Source organism: Protopterus annectens, chromosome 10.part0 (genome assembly GCF_019279795.1).
Source record: "Protopterus annectens isolate FY-2018-M chromosome 10.part0, PAN1.0, whole genome shotgun sequence".
Lineage (NCBI taxonomy): Eukaryota > Metazoa > Chordata > Ceratodontiformes > Protopteridae > Protopterus > Protopterus annectens.
In genome coordinates this window covers 60,144,349-60,159,037 of record NC_056744.1, presented here as the reverse complement: position 1 = coordinate 60,159,037, position 14,689 = coordinate 60,144,349, and the positions used below count along the sequence as shown (strand labels likewise).

The following is a 14,689-nucleotide window of genomic DNA, read 5'->3' as shown; positions in this document are numbered from 1 at the left end:
GATGGAAATAGAAGTTAAATGTTTGGTATAGCTAAATCCTGAGATATTTGAAAGAGATTTTTTGTTGTGATATTTAGGCCTATAATTAGCAGGGACCTAGGCAGTTTAGCTAACGTTTCAGTCCTGAAAAGTATATTTGTAATTTTAGATGGGTTTAATGTTAATTTGTGTTGCGGTAGCAGTTGGTTGTGGGAGTTCAGGTCACTTTGGATCTAAGTTTGTATTTGAGTGGGAGTGACTAGGAGTAGGTGTTCATGTTTCACAGCATCAGTAATGACAGTGTGTGGGGATATCTTTGCTATGGTAGCCCTTGGCCAACCCAAATACCAGAGTCTTCATTCCCTCCTCCTGGGCTGGCTGATGCCCTGTGCCTGATGTCAAGACATCTGAGTGTAAGGGTCATCATCTGGCACCTTGTATTCAGTTCTATTTTGCCGTGGGAGCCAGAACGATCCATTTTGCAGAGTGCTTCTGTCAGTTTGTGCCAAAAGATCTTTCAAAACTAAGTGCCCTATTGGAATGCTATTTCTTGATGTCCTGATTGAAGTCACTGTTGCAGTATTTCAAACAGATGTGTTATCACAACTGATGTCCAGGCAAGATGCCAAAGTTATGGCTTCCATAAGCCATATTAAGTGTAGAACCGAACCATTAGCTGTATTCTTAGACCAAGAAAAGATGTCATGGGCATTCATGCAGTATGGCTTCTGCCTGTTCATTGATTTCAGTCCTTTTTGTAGACTAAGGTAGATGCAATCAAAGCATGTTAGGGTAACAGTGTTTCACCATCAGCCTGTCCACTCAGACTCATGATTGTGTGGCTGTGGCCTCTATTAAGACCTCTTTGGAGTGCAGTATGCCAGCAGCCCCCCCCCCCCCCCACATCTGCACAGGTTGAAGGACTCTGGTTATCTGTTGGATCCGCAGTCACTTTGTCAACCTTAGCTTATGGCTCCCACACTGTTCTTCAGAGGGGAAAGGTGGAATCTGAGGGTTGGAGAGGAGTTATTGGCAAATCAAGCACAGGCCAGTGATGTCTGCCCAGGACCTGGTCCCAGTATATCCAATAGTACATTTCTTTCTGTCCTCTTTTTTGTTAAATTTGGTGACATTGTCGTCATAAGGACAGTATTTCATTATGTTGGCTGTGGAGTTGACTTTTGCAATTGGTGCAAGAAAGGGATGAAGGTAAATATTTTAATTTTCGTTATTGTAATGCTGTCTATTTGGAGATAGTGGGTTTAACGAACAGAGTTGCAGTGAGCTCTAGCACTTTATAAATGTCTATTTTTGTGACATTTTGTGGGTGTGATTGTGCTTTTACTTGGTTAAGACTGTCACTGTAGGGGGAATCGATGCTTTATTGTGAAACTCTTCAATACAAATCCTTTGTTTATTACAAAAAAAATGTGGCACCACTGCTGTAGGAGCACTAATTGGGAGCTTAGCAACAAGGGAGTCATGTGCAGTTTGTCTTTATGGTTGTACTCCTTAACAGTGGTTAACTCACACATACATTGAATTCTAACTGCATTGTTTTGGCTGTCAGGTTGATGTTAGTTGTTTTTTGTATCAGTTCTCCTGGATATAAATAGAGGTTATATGGAAGTAACTGCTCCTCCTAGTTAATAGGGATAGTATATCTGCTACATTTTTACAGGTTTCATCCCTGCATGGGTAAACCTTTTTCTCTGTGCTTGTGCAACTGTGGAGTTAATATTTAAAGGGGGGGGGGTCCAGGAGGACTTGGCCATCTGGAAAAATATTGTTATGCATTTGCTTTAGTTGTGTTAGTGGATTTGTGGTTATTGATTTCAAAATATGATGTAGGCAATTATGGTGGATTTTTGAAGATGTTTTTGGTTTCATGTTTTGTGCTTTTTATTAAGACATTAATCTGCAGTAAGTTCTGTTGATATATGATGAAATGCTTTGATTACAGTTTTCCTTTGTGCTGTCGCCTAACTTTGTTGCATTTATAAGAAGCTGCTTTCTTCTCTGTCATGTATATAATGTGATTCTTGTATCTTAATCTCAGCTGGTATCAAAATTCCTTTGCAGAAAAGTTCATAGGGTTCATAGGTTAGTACTAGGCTAACTGCCCTTGCAAGCCATTTTAAGCCTAGCCAATTATCCCTTGTGAGATTCAAACCCTGCACCTTGTGTTTGTAAGGTAAACACCTTAACCATTAGGCCACCCTCCCATCCCATCAGTTCCTTGGTGCTTATGCATTCCTTCTTTGAAACAGCATAAATGTTATTGCATGTACTGTATTGTGTTAGACACTGCCTAAATGAATTTATGCGGGTTTCTGTAACTGTATTTGTTTTGTAGTGAATCTTGCCTTCCAATGAATGGTATTTTCAAATCTAATGCTATCTGTCAGTATTCATCACGAATGGGTCTTGGATCCAAGCCGGCAAATAATGGACAGATCCAGAGCTCAAGTGGCTCCCCCTTCCCATTATTCCCTGCTGACCTCTAACCCCCAGATCTTGTTTGCCATTGAATGTGTTGGACGCATCTGAGCTTGAGCGACTTCTCTATTAGATAAATTATTTTTCTTGCTTTTTTATCTTTTTTTCCATATTCTTTTGGTATTTTAGAGTTTCTACAGTAGTTCACCTAATCTCCCATAGCTTAGAGTTAGGTCTCAGTTTACTCTTGTCGCTGTAGGTCCCTTCCCACCCTTTCTCCTTTTCAAAAAAAAAAAAAAAAAACCTCCTCTCTTCTTTTGCTTGTGTGAGTGTGGACATGGCTGAGAAACCTTTTGGTTTCAGGCGATGCTCCTTGTGTGTTCGGAAGATCCCTTATTCCAACTCACACAAGGAGTGTCTTTATTGTTTAGAAGTGGCCCACCTGGAGGTTGAATGCGACATTTATGCCGCATTCAATCCCAGGGCTCTTATGGAGTACCACAAATTGCTTCTGAAGGGCTTGGCTCAGGGTGGTCCCCTGTCAACGGAATCTCCCACCAAGCCCTCTCAGGATTCCAAAAAGTGACCCCCTCTTCCTTCCAAAGGGTCTCTTTCCATCTCAGAAAAGCTGAGGCTCAATGATCACAGATTCCCAGATCTGAGTCCAGCCTCTTTGGCTTCGGATCTGTGCTCTTCTGCTCCAAGAGCCTTGGGGACACTCAGATCCATCTCAGTGCAAGCCCTCTTCGGATCCGATCTCATTGTCTGATCCGTCTGGTGAGCCATCCAGGTTGTTGGATTCTGCCAGACCATCGGATCCGGTAGTCATACACAGCTCCCCCTCCAGATGCTCCAGAAAATTGGATCCGAAACATTGGAGTTGTTACCCTTCATGGGACCACAGATCTATCAGATCCAAGGCAGGATCTCCAGGTAGGTCAGGCCATTCATCTGCATCCTCCACATCCTCCAGAAGTCTGTTACCTTCGGATATGAATAGGATGAGCTAATTGAGTTGGGCTTGTTGTCTTCCCTCCCCCAGATGGTCAAGGGACCTTCCCCACCCAAAAGACACAACTCTCCTCCTTCCGATCTGTCCAGTTTCAGAGCATCAGGGCCAGAGCATTCCAAGTTGAGAGTCCATCTGTGTCAGGCATACCACCCTTCTCGACTGTCAGCGTCCCTGGCTGGCTGTGTTCCGCAGCTTGAGGCTATCATCTACGGGCTTTGGTACTGCATTGGGTCCTTTCTCCCTTCTCGGGTGGACACAGGAGAGGAGAGCCTTGTCCAGTCCATCGGCCTTCCTGGTGGTAGAGAGGACCTTCACCAGCTTAGCAGTCACCTCTCCTTTGTTTTTAGGTCCTCCTCCGCTCCTCTCTGCTTTGGGTGGCAAGGCCTCATCATCCTTCCAGGGCCAGCCCTCCTGCGAGCACCTTCAGATGAGCACTGCCGCACTTGGGGTTCTGTCCCTTGAGTCCTCCCCAGGGCCCACTGTGGAGGGAACCCTCTCAGAAGAGAACATGTAAAAGGAGGCACCTGGACTCTCCTAGAGAGTCTCACTGAGGATATGGATTTCGAGGAAGAAGTGTCCCCCAGGCTGCTGTTTGAGGAAGTGTTCTTTGGGGGCATCCTCAGTTCTCAAGCAGAGAGGCAGTTGGTTTTCCCCCACCCCATCTTCTGAGGAGTCCATGTTTCTGAAGGCCTTTGTCACAGGTCCATCTTCTACCTGGATGTTCCCCCGACTAACTTGTGATGTCATCACCGGCAGGACTTGGAAGGAGCTGGACACATTGGAACTGGTACCCAAAAAGGTGGCCATATTCCTCAGTCCCCGCTACCCCCCCACCCAAAGATGTGCCTTTTTGGAGTAAGGGCATCCCTGTTGATCCCATCGTGGTGGCCGCCACTACCAAGAAGGAGATAGTGGAACAGAGCTCCTTGGTCCATCCCCCGAATAGAGTCTTGGGTGATTGACAGATTTGGAAAGCTCGTGTTTGCCTCAACTATCTTTGGACTGAGAGCAACCAACTACATGGCACATTTTAGCTGGCTTCAGAGGGATTTTGTCGGAACTCATCACTTTCCTTAGAGTTGCTACCTCCAGAGAGTCTTAAGCTGGTCTCTCCTAAGTTGTTCACTCTGACTTCCCTGGCTAATGCTTCAGTGAGGTTGATCTCCAGTGTGGCGGAGGCCACCTCAGAAGTGGCTGGCACAGGTATTGCCATTAGATGGCACACCTGGCTTCGTCTTTGTGGGTTTGTGGAACCCTTCAAGGTGTCTTACCAACACTCCCTTTGAGAGTTCGACCTTGTTCGGACCGTCCGTCAAGGAAACATTGACCTGCAGCGAGCAGGAGAGTAAGACTCCATCCATAGTAGAAATCAAGTTTTCTACTCCCCAATGATCTTTTTCTAAGACTCGGAGAAGTAGTAAGAAACTTTGGTTCCACAGGACTCTGTCCTCCTTCCAAGATGCTCCCCAAGAATCCTCTTCCACTAGCCGGGGTTGGGGATTCGGTGGTAGATGCCACCGCAGAGGTGGTGCGCAGAATCAGCACTTGGGAACCTTTCTCAGAGAAGCCCTTTCAGCGCTCCTGAAGTGCTGCCCAACTGTCCTGCCCTGGAGCAGTTGGGGGACGTTTCTCCCTGCACCCACTAGCCTGGAAAGTCTCACCTCAGATCAGGGGATGTTAAAGATCATTTCCAGAGGTTACTTCATTCCCTTTTTTCGGCCCCCACCAATTTGAAAATCCTTTGCGGACATTCCACCCTGCCAAAGGGAGTTGGCCCATCTCGAGGTTCAAGACCATCTTCTAAAAAGAGACATCCAGGAAGTCCCAAGAGAACAACGAGGGTCCGGAACTTACTCTCGCTGCTTTTTAGTGCCAAAAAAAGACCGGGGACCCACTTTCCATTTTGGCGAACTGAACCTGTCAGTACAGAAGTCCAAGTTACAGATGGTCACTGTTCAGTCCATTCTTCCCCTTTTGCGCAAGGGTGATTGGATGTGCTCAGTGGATCTCAAGGAAGTGTACCATCAGATCAAAATGGACAGGTGCTCCAGGAGACACCTGCACTTTTGGTTAGAGTCCAGTCATTACCAGTTCAGAGCCCTGCCCTTTGGACTCACCACAGCCCCCCTGGTGTTTACCAAATGTGTGGCAGTGGTGGCAGCCCATCTCTGGCTGCAAGGGTTCCAGATCTTTCCATACCTGGACGATTGGCTCTTCACGGCCCCCACGAGGCATCCGTTATCAATGGCCACCTCGTATGCCCTCAATCTTTTTCACTATGTGGGAATTGCAGTCAGTTTCCCCAAGTCCAGCCTTTCTCCATTCCAAAATTTGGAGTTTATCAGGGTTCAGTTGCATGCAATATAGGTGACTGCAGCACTGCCCTTACACAGAGTTCTTATTCTGGATCAGTTCTCTTGCTTGTTGTTTCTAGAGCAGCCATTAGTCCATCTGATTCTACAAGTGCTAGGTTCGATGGTGGCTGCCTTCCAATTAGTTCCTCTCGCCAGGTACCTCATGCGAGTTCTGCAGTGGACCCTGCCAGTTCAGTGGTCTACTCAGATTCACCCCATGTCCATGACCATCAAGATTTCTCAGGTGTGCAGAAATCACCTTGCGTGGTGGCTTCAGACTCTGGCCCAACCCATGGCCACGGTGACTGATACTTCCCTGTTGGGGTGGGGAGAGTAATTTTCAGGGCTGGGTAGTTCAAGGCGCATGGTCCCCCATAGAGACCAAATTGCACATAAACGTCCTAAAGATGAGGCAGTCCTAACATTGCAAACCTTTCAGGAGCATCTCCCTTTAGGGACCATAGTAATTCAGACGGACAACATGATGGTGATCTGGTACATCAGCAAGCAAGGGGGAACATGGTCTTATCCCCTGTGCAGAGAGGCCATGAGAGTGTGGGAATGGCGATGTCTTCCAGCCACTTTCTTCTTGCAACTCACATTCCTGGCAGTTTCAGCATGCTGGCCGACAAACTCAGCAGGTCCATCTTGAATCCCCATGAGTGATCCCTGAATCTGTTAGTGGCAAATTAGTTATTTGACCATTGGGGGTCAACCATGCTGTGATCTCTTTGCCTCTCAGTCAACCACAAATGCAGCAATTATTTTGCCCTAATCCCAGGGATGCTCTGATTCACGATTGACTGCCGGGACTCCTCTGTGCTTATCCTCCTACTCCCCTGATTCCCAAGGTATTACAGAAAGCTTGCTGCCTGAAGACCCCTCTCATCTTCATTGCCCACTTCTGGCCTTGGCAGGTGTGGTTCTACCTATTGCAGTCTGATCTGAGGTATCCGCCCCGGATACTGGATCCCATTCCAGATCTCATTTCCCAGTCTCTGGACTCTGTTTAACCAGATGGTTTCTCCAGTTCCAGTAATCCTTTTGCAGTCCAGGCTTCCTTCCCCCATGAGGAACATTATTTTGGCCTCTCAAAAGCCATCTACTAAGAAGGTATATTCCAGTAAATGGAAACGTTTTTCTGTTTGGGCTAGACAGCGTAATTTGGATTCCTTTTCAGCCCCTATTCCTGATATCTTATAGCAAGGTGTTCTACTATCAAGCTTCAGTTAGTGGCCATTTCTAACTTCCATGTTAATGAGGAGCCTATTTTCTCTTCTAAACTGTGAAAAGCCTTTCTTAAAGGAGTTTTTCACCTTAGACCGCCTATTAAAGATCCTTCCCCGCCATGGGGTTTGACCTTGGTGCTGCAGTCTTTGACACAAAAGCTCTTCGAACCAGCTGGTTCTTGTGATGTCAAGTTTGGAAAATTGCATTTTTAGTGGCCATTACGTCTGCTGAAGATTCTGAGCTGCAGGCTCTAAGGATTAAACCTCTGTTTTTGGTCTTCCGCAAGGACAAGGGTATCCCTTAGGACAAATCCTTCATTCATTCTGAAAGTGACCTAGGAGGTTAACCTCAGTCAAGCAATACAATTCCCAGGTTTTCTTTCCTAATTACTCTAAAGGAGAATGTGTTGCATTGTTTAGATGTTCATAAGCAATTACGTTTCTATCTGAAAAGGACTGAGGAATTTCTGGTGTCAGACCAGCTTTTCGTGGCCTTTTCTCAAAATGGAAAGGGACTGGCATTTACTAAAGTGACTGACTATTTTCCAGATGGATTGGTAGTTGCATTTCCTTTGTTTATGATAGCAAACATATGGCGTTATCCAGACCAGTTAAGGGCCATTCTACTAGGTATGTGGCTATGTCATCTGCATTCTTAGCTAAGCTTTCCTTGGATGAGATTTGTGCTGCTGCTGCTTGGTCGAATTCCCACACCTTTGTTTAAAGAGTTATGTACTTACCAGAACTTGGAGTCTGTGCTATCCAGTGTCATTATTCATTGCATTCCCTCCTTCCCCGGCCTTCTAGGGATCTGGTAGAGCTAGGATGGTTCCATTTATGGGATTTTTTTTTTTTCCTATGCATTATTTTCTGCACTCCTATTTGTTCAGCAGTCTCTATCTGAGGGTTAGTGGTTAGCAGGGGATTATGGGAAGAGGAGAAGCTTGAGCTATGCATCTGTCCATTAGTTGCTAGCTCTGCTCTGAGGTCGGATCCAAGACCCATCCGTGATGAATGACACTGAATAGCACAGATTCCAAGTTAGGGTAAGTACATAAATCTTTTTTTATGTGCTCACTTGACCTGCTTGGAAACTGTGTAGTTACAGTATAAATGCAGTATTTAAATTTAGTAGTAAATATAATAAGAATTGGCATTGCACACACTGTCCCGTACAGTACATGATAATTTTGTGACTAAACTCCAGGATACAAAAAGCAGTAAAAAAAAATAGAGCAGTTATGATGATTTTTAAGTACTTGAACATTGACAGTTAAGTTAAAATTATCTGAAATTTTGGAGCCAGCAATATGTCAGACAAGTATGGCAATTTCTTTGGTATTTTGTCAAACTAAGGATATTTCTGGTCTCACCCAAGAGTTATACCTTGTGTAGTTAATACTGATCACGAACTTCATCTTTAACCAAAGACTAAAATCAAACTCTGTTATAAGTCATCCTTGTTAGAATTTGCAGTAGAAATCGATGCAATAAATTACATACTTACAAAAACACTGTGCCATTGTGTTCTATGTTGCAAATGTGTCTGCTCTAGGTATTGTCATTGATTTTGGTACTGTTAAATTGTGCATTCATGAGCAGATACAGGTAAGAGTCACATACAAACTAAGCAAAATTATCATTGCATTAGTAAGGCGTACAAGAGAAAATTAATACTAAACTGTCATAAATCACCTTAGTTAAACTCTAAATTAGAGATGTGTCTTGTTTTTGTATCAAGTTTTTAGAGCTCTAGCTTTTGAGCACTTCCAACAGAAAGGAATGGACAACTTGATGCTGAGTGAGGTTAACCAACATGTAATAAGATGAGGTTAACAGGCCAAAAAGTAAGGACGCAAAGTGGCAACAATGAGACTTGTCCCACAGGAATTGGTTCTGGGTCCATTTCTGTTAAGTACCTGTTGTTGGCCTTCCTTGTAACTGCTTTTTATTAACATTCACAAAGAATTGTAAAATGGGCACATTTTTCACAATGGGTAAAGATACAATTAAGGAGACTTGTGTGGGTACATATCAAATTATATGGAATTATCATTATGATCAGTAATGCACAAAATGACATGTTGACAGTACTCAAATCATCAGATTTTGGCAGTTATAAAGAGAAGCACGACTTGAGGCCATATTATGCAGTATAACTTTTTTTAAAATCAAATGCACAACCATTAAGAATAAAATGTGTTGGTTGTTCTTATTCTAACTTTAAACGCTAGAGAGACTACACTATTGAAACTCTACAATTTCAACCTATTCAAGACATTGATGTATGAAATAGGTTTTGGTGCATGTATACAGTCTGAAATATGCCCATTAGTACTTGGGTAAAAAAAATGCTAAAATAGTTCCAGAACTAAGAGTTAGAGTAAACAATGAGGACTCCTGGTGGTTACACTTGTGAAATAAATTACAGATTTGTACGAGGTTAATAGTGTCATGAGATATGTCGATGCTAAATTGAGGACTGAACACACAAAAGAGATATTTGTCGGTCATTGTTTGGACTCTGGCGTAAGCTTCCATCCAGTATGAGTCCTAAATTCTATCTCTTGAGTTTAAATCGAGATGACAGTCGTTTGATATGCAAATGTAAATGTGAAGTTTGATATCTGTTTTTCTCCTTCACCTACTCTACCCATATCAACTTGTGAACTTTTAAGATTTTTCAGATTCTTTCAAGGCATTTCTCCAGCAACTCTGGTACTCAAGAAAGCCAGGATACCGAGTTGTACACCCATTTTCTTAATCTGTGTGCCTTATTTAATTTATTGTTGTGCACTTTTGTGGAAATTGAGGATCTGTTTTTATTTGGTATTACTCGAGAAAGCCACTTTCTAGAGAACCCAGAAGGACAAAAGAGCAACAAAAAAGCCTATTCAGCTACAACTCTTTACAGAAAAGATGAGACCTGAAGGCATATTTCCAGCCCTGTTACCTCTCCACACTTCCCTATCTCTCTGAAATAACACTGATAGGCCAGTATGTTGCCTTTACATGTGTTTTTAATCTGTGGTGAACTGGATTTTACAGAATTTCTTCAGGGCATGTAGAAAAATTTCAAATATAGTACAAGTGTCTGCAAGATGGCTTTTCTGCTTAATGCAAGTTGTTTTGCCTAATGAACTTTGCAGTATGTTGTATCTGCTATAGTTTTAGTGCTATTAGTGTCAGTCTTTTACAATCTGCTTAAGCTGCTAGAAACTTGTTTCCTCTACTTGTTTAATTCCACTGGATTTGTTGTACTGTGTTTCTACTCCATAATTTCTGGCTGGTAGTTTTTGACTGCTGGCTTCTATTGTTGGACAGACTCTTTGAACTGACTCCTCCATCTGTGAAGAGCATTGTGGACTGTAGTGTGAATCTCGCAAATATTTGACAGCTAATTTAACTGTTAAACCCTGGTTTGTTTAACCTCCTTTCTTTGTTTATTGCCAGTTGAGATGCTTGTGATTGTATTTTCACTTCTCTTGCATTGGGAACTCTATTCTTGAAACTACTTGACTAGTTTGTTTTCTTCTTCTGAGTCTCAGTGGATTTATCTGTATTTCATTGAAGATTTTTGGTCTCTGATGTGCTATAAGTAAGCCGCAGTATGGTATATTATGTGTTTACCTACTGGTGCCCAGATCCCTAGGAAACCTTTCTGACTCCACTGAGTTAGAGACATCCAAACCGAGAAGACCCAGGAAGGGTCTCTTGAAGATAAAACACTTGTCAGCCATACATTCCAATACAGATTTTAAGATGGTGCTACTGCTGCTGGTTCTCATCAGAAGGATTCCAAGTGTGGGAACTTACTCAATGTCTAAGGCTATTTGTCTTCCTTCTGTGATTTACAAAGGCCTGTAGAGCAACAGAGAAGACTTTTTGGGTGGAATTCCATTGATAAACATCTGCAGCATGCTGCCGCCTTTTTCTTTTTTTGGAACACCCAGAAACTATGGTCTTCATCCTAAGAAAGGGAATTTGAATTTTGAATTCTAAGGAATAAACTTGAGAGTGAAAAACCTCAGACTGAGGATTTACTGTTTGAGCCGCTGCTTGGAATAGGATCCATGATCCCGAAGCTACGGTAAGTCTGATGCTCGTGTTTTACTATTGCAGTCCTAACAAATGGGTTATCCAGCTCCCGGTAGCCCTTCGTCGGCCAGAATACCAAAGGTAAGAAAAAATTACATTGATTGCCAAGGACATCAGGGCGTCCGATACAAAAGGAGGCAGCCAACGTCACTTCCTCAATCTTCCTTGCTGCGGAGCCAGAAGCAGAAGCTTTTCATGCACGAGTACCGGTCGGCAGTTTACCTTTGTTGGTTTCCAACTACAAGAGTTGAAGTCCCCATTGGGGAGCCTCTTTTCTTGCCTTAACGAATGTCAGAAAAAGTTAATTGCCCTTCCTGTGGAAAGCAGATTCCCCATAGAGATTTTCATTCCTATTGCATTATTTGTTTAGGTCTTGACCATGACGTTCCCAAGTGTGATCTCTGTGACTCCTTTAATCCGCGTACTATCCGTCTTCAGGCTAAGATTTTGGCTAGGCATTTTGGAGGTTGGCCTAAGTTTGTTGGTATGGCGTCCGCAGGTCTTCAGGCTTCGGATGTTCTGAAAAAAACGTAAGGATAAGGACCGCGACAGGCCTCAGAAAGCTAAGTCCTCTGATGAGGTTAAGTTGGTTGTCGATCAGGCGGTAGGCAGTGAAATGCCTTTGCAGTCCCTGCAGTCCGCAGATGTACAACCACAGGCCTTGAGTCAGAGTCCCTTAGGCCTTCGGCCTCTGTTTTGCCTTGTGACTTGTCGCTGGTCGCCTCTTCTGCTGGAGCCGGAGCCGATAAGCTGACTCCGGTGTCCGAGGCCTTGTTTTGCTTTCTGACAGCAAACTTCTTCCTTCAACCTCTGCTGCAACTTCAGCAGTTGCCAGGCCTCCCGAGTCCTTCAGGCTTGCAGGTAAATCTTCCATTCGTGAGCCTGTGAAAAAGGCAGGCTCCAGCTTCTTCTCGTTCCCCTCAATCCCAAATGATTAAAATGGCTAATGATTTGTTGACTCTTATTAGGGGTTCTCAGCCTCCTCCTCCTAAAAGGAGTAGGGATGTTTCTCGTTTGGTTTTGCCCTGCTCAGGTTCTGATCCTTCCAGCATTTCTGCTAATTAAGAGGAATTTTCTCAGGCGTTTTCTCCTTTTGAGGATTCAGATGCAGAGGAGTCCATCCCTTCGGCCTCTCCACCAGAGGATTTCTCATTTGGTGATACTTTAAATACCCTCAGAACATTTTAAATGGGAAAGTCAGGATTATCCCCAGTCCAAGAAACGGATTAGGGAGTTTCTGGATTTACCTCAGCATAAGCCTCTTGCTAATTCCCCTGTGTTGGAAGTTGATGTTTTTCTGGAAAATTCCTAGTCTCCAAATTCGGTTCCTCCTGCTCCCAGGAAACCTGACAGGTACTACAGAGTCCCTGATTCTCATCTGTTTCTTTTCAGGAGTCCGTTGGCAGATCCAGAGGTTATTTCTCAGGGCCCTAAAGGAGTTAAAGCCACTGTTACCAGGAATCCTGTTTCCTCTGACAGGGAGTCTAGGAACCTAGATAGATGGGGCAAGAAGGTTTATACCTCTGCCACCCTAGCTATTAGGGCTACCAATTGTCTATTTCATATGCTGAAGTACCAGCAGCACACCTTGGAGGCTATTAAGTGTAGGATAGCAAGTGTACCTCTTTTGGCAGAGAGTAAAGACATGCAGGATTTACTGAATTCCGCCAGTCTGGTAATAAGCATTCTTTGCATTGTGGTTTTGACATCCTTGAGGCCTCCAGTAGGGCTACGGCTACTGGATCTGTTATTAGAAGGCACACTTGGCTCAGAGAACAGCCTCTTCCAGAACCGGTCAAGGCTAAGCTTTTGGATGGTACTTTTGCATAAAGACAGTCTTTTTGGCAGCAAAGCAGAGGAGGTACTAAAGAAGATGGAGATTAAGGCCAAGTCCATGCAAACTATTAAGGATTTTCTGCTAGTTTAACCCCCTCGCTTTACAGGAATTATCCTTCTAATAGTTGGACCTTTCCTGATACCAGCAGACAGAACCGTTCCAGGACTAGAGGTTACAAATCTTCTAGGGGCAGGGGGCTACCCCTCAAAGATCTAGGCATTGGCAGGCTTCCATTTCTAAAGGGGGAAGCTCCAAGCCTGCGTCTCAATCAAAACACTCTCAATGACTTCTTACAACTTCTGCTTGTTCTTGCTTGCCAGGAGAGGCCTTTAGGGGGAAGGTTTGCCCTTTTTGCAGATGTCTGGGCCACTATCACAGACAAATGGGTGCTCAGAACAGTGTCCCTTGGGGCAAGTTTTCTTTCTGCACCTTTCCAGCTCCCAAAGGATTCCCGGATGTTCCTCCAAACCAAAGGGCAGAAGTAGAAAAACAAATTTTGTCTATCTCATCTGGGAGCAATAGAATCAGTTCCTGCTCAGCAGGTAGGCCAGGGCTTTTATTCCAGGCTTTTCCTAGTTCCAAAAAAAAGAAGGCACCTGATGTCCTATCCTGGATCTTTCCATTCTAAACTCTTTTCTAGTAATTCCAAAGTTCAAAATGCTCACTCTGCATCAGTTGCTACCACTGCTAGAAAAGGATTCCTGACTGGTAACCTTAGATCTCAGAGGCTTATCTGCACATTCCTATCAGGGAAAGTTGCAGGTAGTACCTTCGTTTCAGAGTGGGTGAGAAACATTACCAATTCTTTGTGCTGCCCTTTGGCTTATCTACTGCTCCCAGAGTCTTCACAAAGTGCCTGGCCCCAATCATTGCTTTTTGCAAGCAGAAGAAAATTCAGATTTACCCATACTTGGACGACTGTCTGATTCAAGCAAGTTCTCAGGAACAGCTATTAAAGGATCTGGAATTCGTGAAGACTCTTCTCTCTTCCCCGAGTTGCACTCTGTGTAGAAAAATCGAAAGTGATACCATCCAAGGAGATAACATTCCTGGGAGCAAGTCTGAACACAGCCACCCAGATGATATATCTCACCCAGGAGAAGCAGACAACTCTTTCAGTTTACTTCAAGGACTTCGCAAGCCTGTCCCAGCTCCCTGCAAGGAAATGCCTGCAAGCTCTGGGATTCATGGCATCTTGTATTCTCATGATTCCATATGCAAGACTGCATATGATGAAATTGCAATGGTACTTCAAGAACACACAGAGGACCTGGATGTGATGATTCCTCTGCTTCCATCTCTGCAGGAGGAGTTTCTATGGTGGACAACAGCCTGTTTACAAAACAAAGGCTTGCCTTTTCAGACGCCTCTTGCCACTCAAGTTTTGACTACAGATGCATCGGACTACGCCTGGGGAGCACACCTGGATGGCAGGTGTATACAGGGACTTTGGAACGCCCAGCAGATGCACCTGCACATAAATCTAAAAGAGCTGATTGCAGTTCAGCAGGCCTTACTAGCTTTCAAGCATCTTCTTTCTCCAGGGACCCTGCTTGTCAGGACAGACAACACCACAGTCATGTGGTACATCAACAAGCCGGGAGGGACTTACTCTTACCCCCTGTGCAGGCAAAGCATGAATCTTTGGTCCATGGCAGCATCCCTGGACCTGCATCTCCTAGCTCAGTTTCTTACAGGAAGGCTCAGTGTTTTGGCAGGCCAGTTGAGCAGGTAAACCCTG

At 44.2% G+C, this 14,689-nt stretch overlaps 1 protein-coding gene across 1 annotated transcript in view; it reads left to right on the top strand.

Moving 5' to 3' along the window:
* Positions 1–14,689, top strand: part of MYH10 (myosin heavy chain 10) — a 2,709,460-nt gene that overhangs the window by 890,005 nt on the left and 1,804,766 nt on the right. The gene's annotated exons all lie outside the window — the stretch shown is intronic.